The sequence below is a fragment of the Notechis scutatus genome, chromosome Z (genome assembly GCF_049901735.1).
Source record: "Notechis scutatus isolate UNSWTSFEM ecotype Mainland chromosome Z, rNotScu1.2, whole genome shotgun sequence".
NCBI classification, from domain to species: Eukaryota; Metazoa; Chordata; class Lepidosauria; order Squamata; family Elapidae; genus Notechis; species Notechis scutatus.
In genome coordinates, this window is record NC_142025.1 from 70,906,316 (window position 1) to 70,917,098 (window position 10,783).

The 10,783-nt window shown below is 35.1% G+C and overlaps 1 protein-coding gene across 2 annotated transcripts in view; it reads right to left on the reverse strand.

Moving 5' to 3' along the window:
- Positions 1–10,377, reverse strand: part of GLI3 (GLI family zinc finger 3) — a 438,979-nt gene extending 428,602 nt beyond the window's left edge. For both annotated transcript variants that reach the window (XM_087946735.1, XM_087946734.1), the window contains exon 1: positions 10,076–10,377. The gene's annotated coding sequence lies outside the window, so the exon portion shown is untranslated. The remainder of the gene's footprint in view (positions 1–10,075) is intronic.
- Positions 10,378–10,783: the final 406 nt, after the last annotated feature.

Genomic DNA, 10,783 nt, shown 5'->3' on the forward strand with positions numbered 1-10,783 from the left:
GCTCAGTTAGTTAAGAATTGCCCTACCCAGAGAAGGAAGTGGTGCTGGAGGAGGAGAAGGCAGTAGTGGAGAAGCAAACAACTCAGGGCGCTACCGCTGTAGCGGCTTTGCCTGCGTTTCCAAGGCTTCGATGTTGGGAGAGACAGAAAAGGGGAGAGCTGTGCATGGTTCCGTCTCCCGTTCCTTTCCTGCCTGCACGTGGGCGGGGGGAAGGAAAGAGAGAGCGCCGGGAGCAATTCAAAGCTAGAAAACTAATGGGGAAAGCTGACATTGGGTGCTGGGGGAGAGGACCGTTGTTGCCGCCGCCACTGTGTGTGGGAGCATGCATCTCAGGGACCTGAGCTGGGAGGCACGGGAACTGCAAGTGGGAGCATTTGATGATTTTGAAGAATTCCTGGAACACAGTAGATTGGCGTTTTGTAGATCTCAGTGAAAGAGTGAGCTCTGTTTCGTCTCCTTTCGTCCCCTGGTTATGCGAGAGATGCTTTCTCTCTCTCCCCCACCCCCAAATAACCACTGGCTGTGGCTGGGTTTGGCAGCGAAGTGTTAAAGCGAGCGAAGTGCCCCCAGGGACACCTTTCCTTGCCTGCCTCCAGGTGGAAGAACCCCCATCAACTTTTCCTCAGCTGCACATCTGAGCCTCTCAATCCTCCACCTGGGATCTGAAAGGAGCTCCCACTTTCTCCCCCTCCCCTCCCACAATTAATCACCAAGCGCGGCAGTCCTTCTGCAGGCAGATGCCTGCTGAGAAGCCCCTGGAGTGGCAGCCAAGGGGCGCTGCCCACCAAGGAGAGCAAAGCCCCCTTTCTGCCTCTGCTTCTCCCAGTGGCAGTTGCCCCGAGGCCCCTCAGCTCAGACACACACACACACACACACACACACACACACACACACAGCCCGCTCTTCTGTCTCTTTGGAAGGTGCCAGGTAGGGGGAGGCTTCCAGCCCGGAATGTTTTATTTTGTTATCATTAAGCATTTACATTTTTGTTATAATTAAATAAGTGTGTGTGTGTGTGTGTTTGTGTGTGTGTATTATGTATCTATGTGTGTGTATGTATGTATATGTATGTATGTGTGTGTGTGTGTTTGTGTGTCTATATAAAATTTATATTTAACATAAAAAATTATATTAAATATATTAGCTTTTTTTAAAAATTCATATTAGTGGTCCTTGGGATTTAAAAGTATGAGTTTGGTGGTCCCTGAGATCCAAAAGGTTGGCGACCCCTGATCTATAGCACTGATCCATAGTTGGGAATCTATACCATCCAAACATAAAGCATTCTAATACATACATATACATCACTTCTAATTTTTATCAGGTCCTAAAAGTCTTCAGAACTTAAGAAGGGGGTCTCTACTCTATTCTTACTGCTCAGATATTAGGAACATAATTTTGTTTTCATTAAAAAAATATAGTGACCCCTTTTCATTAATGTTTTTTAAATACATTTTGATTAATGTTATTCATTCAGTAAGCATTAAAAGAAATTGTTTATAATTTTAGAAAAGTAAAACTTTTAGTACATTTCACAAACTAATTCTATAAGAAAATAATCTTTGAGATTCCTCAGATTCTGAAGATCACGTTAATTAGAATTAATGTTAAATTCCTGGATCTTTCACTCAATCAAATACAGATCTGATTTACATTATGTGATATTCAATGATAAATACAAACAAAAGGAATTATATGGAGAAATTATATGATTAAAAAAGTATTAAAAAGTTGTCAGCAAAAAATAGTATAGCAGTGAGAACTTTTTTCATTTCATTCACAATACTATATAGACATATAGTCCTGATAATGAAGCTCACAAAATGATTTGAGTTATTCTATATGCAATTGGATACAGCTTGATGAAAATAGGCAACTAAAACTTTTAAACATAAATTGTATATGGTTATTAGCGAAATAAACAGTAAAGCATTAAAAGAAATTATTTACAATTCAATTGTATTTTAACAATGTAACAGAGTAGTTCTAGAAAACCAAATAAAAGAAAAAAATTATAAATATCATTCCTACTTATCTTCTAGATAGGTAGATTTTATATGTAACTAAAATGAATGAATAAGTGAACAAACGAAAAGCTGGAGAATAATCCCATATCCAAGTTTACTTGCTACATCCTGTATTCTGCTGAAGTACTTCAAAATGACCCTCCTTTTTTAAGCTTTTCTTAAACAGAACTTTCCATTTTTCCCACTATGATTAGTGTCTAAAATCCCAATGACAACTGCACTAGACTAAACAGACTGTGAGCTAACCTCACATTAACTGAATCTAGGGTTATATTAAACATGATATGTTATCAATTTATAATTCACACTAAATCAAGTATCATGCCACTTGAACTTCTACTGATTGCAGTCTACTTGTATTAGAATTCAGGGACATGCATGAAAATGAAAATGATGGCATGAAGAAATAAATACTTCTTCATCAAACATATTTTAGTATATTTCAGGAAATGAACAAATTTTTAAAAGCAGAACCATCAATAACTATCAGATCATAATACAAAAAAGCAGCCCTCATATAAAAGGTCAGTGTATGAGACAGTGCCAGGTTTGCTAAAAAGCATATCATCTATTCTCATTCTATTTCTTAAATAGCCAAAGGCATTCAGTAAACCAATGTGTTGAAGAAATTACTATAGTATTCTATTGATCTATCTATTTCAATTCAATTCACATGGTGACTTAACTGCCAATGTGACTCAGGGTAGAGCATATCCCAAATAAAAGTCAATAAATTAAATACAGTATATTAAAACCATGATATAGTTAATCTAAACAACCAAAATAATTGACCTGAGCTCACGGCACCACCTGATCCAATGTCTTTCAGAAAACAGGGGGAACTGAAGCTATTTAGATCTTGCAGAAAATGCTGCTCCATCAGCTGCTTAATACAGAATACATCGCTTCTGAAATAGTTTATATCTCTCCTATCAATTTGTAATTTGTTGATGTTTTCATACAATCTGTAAAAAATATAACATATTACATATACAGGAATTGGAAAGGGAAAAAAGGGGAGGGAAGAAGGAAAGAAAGAAAGAAGGAAAGAAAGAAAGAAGGAAGGAAGGAAAGAAAAGATTTCAATAAAGGTTTGACCATGGTTGAGCCTGCCAATTCATAACTGGCTGAACTAAACAGATTGTGCTCATTTTCCAAACTTGCTATATATGCAATCATCAATCCAAGATTTAAGATTGATAAGCAAATAAATTTATCATTCTTTATCAATAAATAATAAAAAGATTAGCCCTCCCACCTCACATTTTTTTAAAATTACAATTTGAACTAATGTTCAAATAACTGTTATGAAAATAACAGTATATAAGTTAAAATACTTTTCCTGTAAAACAACTGCTTAATTCTCATCTGGTTTTTTATAGCACAATGTACTAAATACTGCTGTATTTATTCACAGATGTACTCTCTTTTTATATTATTAGAACTGAACATTTAGTATGAACACTGCCCTAGTATTTCAAGAACCAAAACTCTCACTAAATAAGACTTGAAGATACTGACAGATGTTTTAGGCTTATAGACCTTTTACATGTTAGGATGAATAAATGAACATTTAGGTTTACCATAAAATCAGACCACCATAGGCATTATGTTTTTGTTTTTTCCAAAGAAAAATGTTGCTATACTTAACAATGTTCAAAGGTAATGTGTCAAACTGGTAAAGAAGTGTTCCACCCTGATTCTACTTCAAATAGGGATTATAGGATCATAAAAAGAAAAAAATGTAATTTTTATGGAATAATAAATATCATGAACATACTTGGAAATTTTAGTGAAAACATTTTTTTTAAAGCAGGTTCTTATTAATTTGTTTTAAAGCCTTCATTTGTTTTAAAGCCTTCATTTAAAGCATTTCAGATAAGGTAAAAAAGGAAGGGTTTTTTAAAAGAATGATGATCAACATATTACAGGTATTTCGTCTTCCATTCATCTAAAACTGATTTAGGTTAAACATTGACTACCACTGACTAAATAAATCTAGGTATTAAATATCACATCTTTAAGTATTTCCTTTTTTCCTCAGCTTTAATCACTCTTTTTGTTAAACATAGATATACCTTTCAATAAACAAACATTTTGTCCTCATGGTCTGTAAAATTGAGGGGGGGTAGAAATCAAGGTTTTTAAGCACAGAAAATCTTGAATAGAAAGCGTTTAAAAGTATAATTTCAAAATTACTATTTAATTGTATGTTTTATTGAAATAAGTAGGGACTTAGTAGCCTGCACGTCTGCTTATGATTAGGAAATATGGCTATAATTTAAAAGTGTGAAGAAATGTCATGTCCCATAAAATTCCTAGTGAATATTGAGTAGGAAGATCAGAGTCTTATCAATTTCATGCATAATGAGAATAAGACAACATTTTGCCCTCTTCCAAATCCTCCTTCTATTCCAATTATTTTTAAATTACACTGAACTAAAGGAATGTGCAAAACAATTGCCAATGAACTCCTGTGTTTCCAACCAAAATGGGGGGGGGGGGGATATTCCCATTTCTGATAAAGCATCTAATTTTTAATTTATAAAATTTATAGCATTATAATTATTTCAGAAACTTTTTGCCATCTAAATCCTTACCTGCAAAATCTCAATTTACCTTTATGAAACAAAAATGCAGAAGTTCCTTTATGATCAACAGTATGTCCTGGCTGTAACACAGAGTTTTTATAATTATGGTTACTAAAAAGGGTAAGATTAAGCCCTAGAAGGGAACATTTCTCACCATGCCTGTAGCAAGCCTTAAAACTTCTAATATAACTATTAATGGAGACGGATATAGTTCCCCAGAATTGGAGGCTGAAAAGATGAAATAGTATATAGTAGGTCTAGCCATGCTCTTGTATCTCTCTCATTTCAGTAATACAACAAATAAACTACAAGTGCTAGCAAAAGTTTGGTTTCTATTCTGCTTTTATTTATTCTCCCACCAAATAAGCAATAAACAGACACATTTTCACTCTGGCACGAGAAAATTTTCATGATTTTGTTTTTAAATTTTGGTGACATAATGATTTATAGCATCAGCCCTATTATACTGAAATTTAAATGTATTTCTGGTAGGAAAAATAATTCAACCCCTTGTTTTTCTTCTTCTCTTCTCCCTCTCTCTCTCTCTAGAGAGAGAGAGAGAGAGAGAGAGAGAGAGAGAGAGATCACCAAAACTAGAAAAAAAAGCAGACTTTGAAAAAAAGCAGAGAGAACTTACCTCAAAACCTAATCAGAGAAGTAGTGCAGTAATTGTACAAGTCAGTAAAGTACACTTTGAGAGCTACAATGGTATGAAAATGCAATATTGGGTAGCAGTGCCTGAAGGCATCAAGAATACATGCTGACTAATGACTGGTCCAAGAAGACAATGAATTTGGGAGCTAAAAACTAAGAGAAACCCTGCAGTATTTTGACAAATGGGCTTTGACTATTTAATTTAGTCCATACCCTTTAAGCATAAAATTGGCTCAACTTCTCTGTGGAATAACTTGACACATGTTACTGAACAATGTTATAAGTATTTTCCTTCTTTTAACAAACCATTCTTATGTTACATACATAAATGTAAAGAGTTAACTTTAGGAATTAAACTGTTTACCAGCTATTAAAAAGCAAGCAATAAAAATAAAAAGACTGAGAAAATTGTTTTTCTTACTTATAAGTTGCAAAAATATTGATTTTTAATTGTTTGAAAAATTATTTTATTTGGCTTGTAGTAATGGCAAGGCCATTTTTGCAAGGTGGTAAAAACAACATGGTTTTCAGAATCATTGAGGAATAATATATTGAGTTTTTGTTTATCTGCTGAAATTTGAACAGAAGTTTCATTTTCAATCAACATTATCTAATCTAGCTCTATGTAAAATTTCACAATGCTGTATGACTCCATCCTATCAAAGCTTCCTTTAACAAAAAACCTTTTTGTTGCAGCTGATCTATCAGTGTAAATACTCTTCTAATTTAAAAATAACAATTCTGTCTATTTTTACAGATATATATCCCATCTGTCTCTAAATAAAAAAGAGCCACTCAGTCCAGACAACATTGCCTTGTAGCAGCTCCTTAAAACTCCAGGGGAAAAAAGAGATCTTAAAACAGGAAGCTTAGTAAGCTCATAAAACTGCTGTTGGAGCCAGGAACACATAGCATATTTAATCTGCAAACTGTGGGAGAGTCTACAATGATTTCAGCAAGATCTGAGGCATGCCCTCAAGGTTTGCTGGGATCTGGGATTAGGGAGTTGATAAGAACCTCAACTGCCCATGGACATGTTTTTCTTCTGCAGTTAAACACAAATGTTGAGAGACATTTGACTGCTGCTTGGCGTTACTGCTCAAGTTATATAAAAGCTTTGCAGCTCCTTTTGCTGTCAATATATCAAAGTTGGGGGAAAATCATCAAAGTGTAAAATTTCATTTAAAGTCTTTGCCAGTCTACAGCTCTATTGCACAGACCTATCAAATAAAAGGAAAGATGGGGAAAACACAGACAGAACTTTTTAAAAAGTTTTGCAGTGTCCCATTTTTTGTTTGTTTGTTTACTCCACCCCTCTCTATTTTGCTTTTAATAAATTCCAGTATTACAAATATAAACAGAATGTGTAAAGAAGGAATAATGGGAGTATACATTTAGAAATATTTTGATTTTGAAGTTATTTGCAACAGTGGTAAAAACAGACACAGTTATTGTAACATCTTAATTCCTCACTGCAAACCAGTCAGGCTAAGTATGTATTGCTATCTTCAAAACAAATCAAATAAACTGCACAATATGTGGGCTGGTGATAGTAAAGCCTTCATCAAAGTATTGCTACAACTCAGGGGATTTACTACAATTGCATATAGTAGAGGAAACTGACTTTTGAGATAATCTACTATAGTCTAAAATCATTAGCATTCCATTACTAAGGTCTTCCTAAGGATTTCATGACTCATTGATTTACTCTTGCTTCCAGTCTACCACTTCTTAGTACATTACTGTCTCCTCACTACGGAATACATGCCACAATAGCTATTCAACTATTTTCTTCATAACTCTTTGGTCCACTCCTCACCAGAACTTCTTATTATTTCTAGAGATGCTTTGTTCAAAGAATAAACTATTTTCAAAATGTTTTCTCCCTAAAATAAACACCCTGCAGGGTGCAATGCATGCAAATAATTAGCAGTAACAGCAAACCAGGGAGATTTTTTTTATAACAATATTCTAAAAATAGTATCTGTAAATAAGTAAAAGAAAGTATAATCTACTTTATCAATAAAAGAAGTCAAATCCTTCTCAACAAAATGTTAACTTTTCAGCGTTTGAAGCAAATGCTTTGATTGTTCTATTTGCAACAAAAGCCGAGAATGAGTAACTTGCACAAGCAAAATTCTGTTTCTTTACAAGCAAGTTTGACTGACAAGTAACATTCTTAAGAAAATAACAGAAAATGCCTAAAAATACTATAAACCATTTTCAATAAGTTTAATATATATGTGCAGACTTTAGTTATGTTCGCTAGTATACAACAAATTATACCATTTGAAATAGTTTTTTTTTAATTTGATAGGTTTTTCTGTTCAAAATCATATACTCTGGAAACCCATAATCTGATTCTAGTCATAAATTTAAAAACTTTACAATAAATTTTAACCCAATGATTTGATATTTTTCCTTTGGTAAGCATTTCTTAAGAACTTAATTCTCTACATATTTTTTCTTGGCTGGAAATAATTTCCATTCATCTCAATAGGATTTTCTTCTACTGAGTAAATAAATATCATGCAAGAATAGAACTTTTTTTAAAAAAAATAAAAACTTCTACAATCAAGTCAATCCTACCTAAAAAAAATTAAATTAAGCTGAAAAATAAAGTATTTAATAGTTATCAGTGTGTTGCAAATAGTATTTTATAAATACATTTTTGAAACAGTTTATACATTTTGCACTATTGGAGCTATCAGTGATTAATTTTTACAGGGAGCTGTGACTCTACCAAGCATTAAAGCAATATTTCATAAAATAATTAAATTATTTATTTTTTAACATTGTAATTTTTTCTTCTCCAAAATAATGTTTAGGATTTGCAATTAATATAAAATTCAATTAATTTTTAATAAACAGCCTAAAGGAAACAATTATAAATATCAATCATCAAGGCACCTTTCTAAATTTAAAACTATAACCACAAAAAATACTCCAAACTGCAAAGGCTACTTAGCTGATTTCAGGCTCAGGGATATAATTCTTTCTTTTTTAATTCAATCTTCTCTAAAAAATATTATATTATATAAGGAATAATATAATTATTCCTTTGTGTTCTGAGTATCCAAATGGGTTGTTGTTAGTACTTTAGCATGAACACAAAAGGAGGCACTAAAATCATTCCTCTTAAAACCAAATGGCAATTTAATGAACCATATATTTCAAAAGGCTTGGAATGTGCTGAGTTTTTCTGTGACCCATTCAAATGAAATTAAAATTGCAATCTCTAGCATCAAAACTGACAAGTCTTTAAAAAAAATAAAACTTTAATGCCAATAAGAAAAAGACAACTCATCGTATATACTTAACTAGTTTAACAATGAGTTGTTTAACATTAGCTTCTCCAAATGGACTGCCACCTATATTTTAGGTTTTAAAAGGATTGTTAGGTTGAGAAGCAAACAGCCCATCATTCCAAACCAAAGTGGCAGCTGGAAAATGTGGAACAGCTGGCACTGAGCAGCGAGAAAAGGTTTTACATAAATATCTATAGAAATAAAGTAACTGAAAACCACAAATACCAGACTCCAAGTATGGGATCAACACAATACACTAGAGAATTCAAAAAGCAGAGTTAGTTACCTTTTCTCCCCATGTGGTGCTTGCAAGACAATACCCTACAATTTCTCTTATGAACAACCCGAAGTTGAATGGTGAGAAGCATAAGAGTTCATCTTCCTGGACTTTTTTAGATTCTTTTAATACCTATGTAATCCTCATTATTTTGCTTATAAATATTTACTCTGCCTATTTTTCATTCAAGTCTTTAAAGTACAATTCATTTGGCTGTCTAGTCTGTAGCTTCCCTTACTGGTAGAAAAAAGTTTGAAAGACAGAACCAAAAATTCAGAGAAAGAAAGTGCTGTAATCCATGCTTTCTGTCTGCATTTGAATATACAATGGAAATTGTAGCAGCTGATTAAAGTGGATTCCTGCCTACAAAATCTTAACTCACCCAATCTCTAAGTTGAAGAAAGGAAGCTTCCTTGTTCTATCTCAGAAATGATAAAATTGAAGGTAGAACTTTCCTATTTCCTATTCCCTTGGACCACTTTCCTTTCTTAAACCTTTTTAAATAAGTAATCCAAGTCAGAAATGGGGCAAATTGAAAGGGCATCCTTCCTAGCACTAGAAATAATAGCTGGAGGTTGTGTATAATACCACATCCGATCACTTGCTTTCAACCTTCCAGATGTGGCAAACTTCCAGCCACTACAGAAACTGATGGCAAGAAAATAAATGCTATTTCCCCTCTCCTACTCTCCCCCACTTAGAAAAGGCCAAACAGCTGTGGCAAGCCTACAAAATGTGCAATTCAACAGAACTGTGGGAAGTTAAGCCTCCAAATGCTTCACACTGGAATGAAACAGATTTGGCAAGTCAAGACAGAAGAAGGTAAATATGCCAGGGTTTTGCCTTCTACAGCACGATTTTGTCCCTGTTTATCCAAAGTTACTCACACAGGACAGAACTTCAACTAAGTTTTATGGCACGGGACCACTCCCAATTCAGTGTGCATTGAATTGCAATCTTAGACTGCCCCTTCCCAACCACCCTTGAGCCACTTGAAATCCTTAATTCCTCAACCTCCTGGCCTCCCATCCTCTAGACTGAAATAAAAACAAATGAAGAGATCAAGTATGGAATGAGAAAGGCGGCTCTCCCTCCTCCTCTTCTGTAAAAAACAAAATCTATTCTGGTTTCTTTTCTGAAGGTCCGTTCAAGTTAAACAAAGAACTTTTAACCCCCACAGAGAGAGAGACACAGACGGAGACAGAGACGACTACGTACCTGCTGCTGCTGCCGTCAGTGCTTCTCCTGAGGTCAAGAGGCGACCCAAACTTCCCATAGGAAAAGATCAGGGCCCTCACTGCCGCACGTCTCTTGCTTCACGCAATGTGAGCGCTTCCTCCGCCGTGCCTAACTCTTAACAGTACTGATCCCTAGGGATGAAAGAGGGCATTTTGCTTCTGTTTTGGAGAGAGAACGAAAAGGAGAGGGGAGCAAAGGAGGGAAGGGTGGCGGGGGAGGGGGTATCTTGTTTTATATTTCTGCCTTTCTTACACAGAGCGTGCACTCGCTCGCCCTCTTGTTGTGTCTGTGTACGCTGATTCCTCTTTTCTCAAGAATTTACATCAGTTCCAGGGATCCTGTAACCCGATCTCTTCTGACTCACTAGCTCTGAGTGACATTTCTTTGATTCGACTCAACAGCAAACCGGGGAAGCAAGGGGGCGGAGAGGAAATCTTAGCAGCTCTTTCCTAAGTCAAACTCCTTTTTTACGACCCTATCTTGCCCAGAATAAAAATATTTTTTGTCGTGGCTGGATCCTGAGAAACTATTTTGTCCTTTTACTCCCTTCCCCCTCTATCCCATAGAAAACATTCAGCGCGCTACTCACGTGGTCGAAAAGTTGTCGGTTCCGTTGCTTCCCGGACCGACGCTTCTTTCTCCTCCCACCCAACTTTTACAGATGTTGCCGGACAGTACTACTTCAAC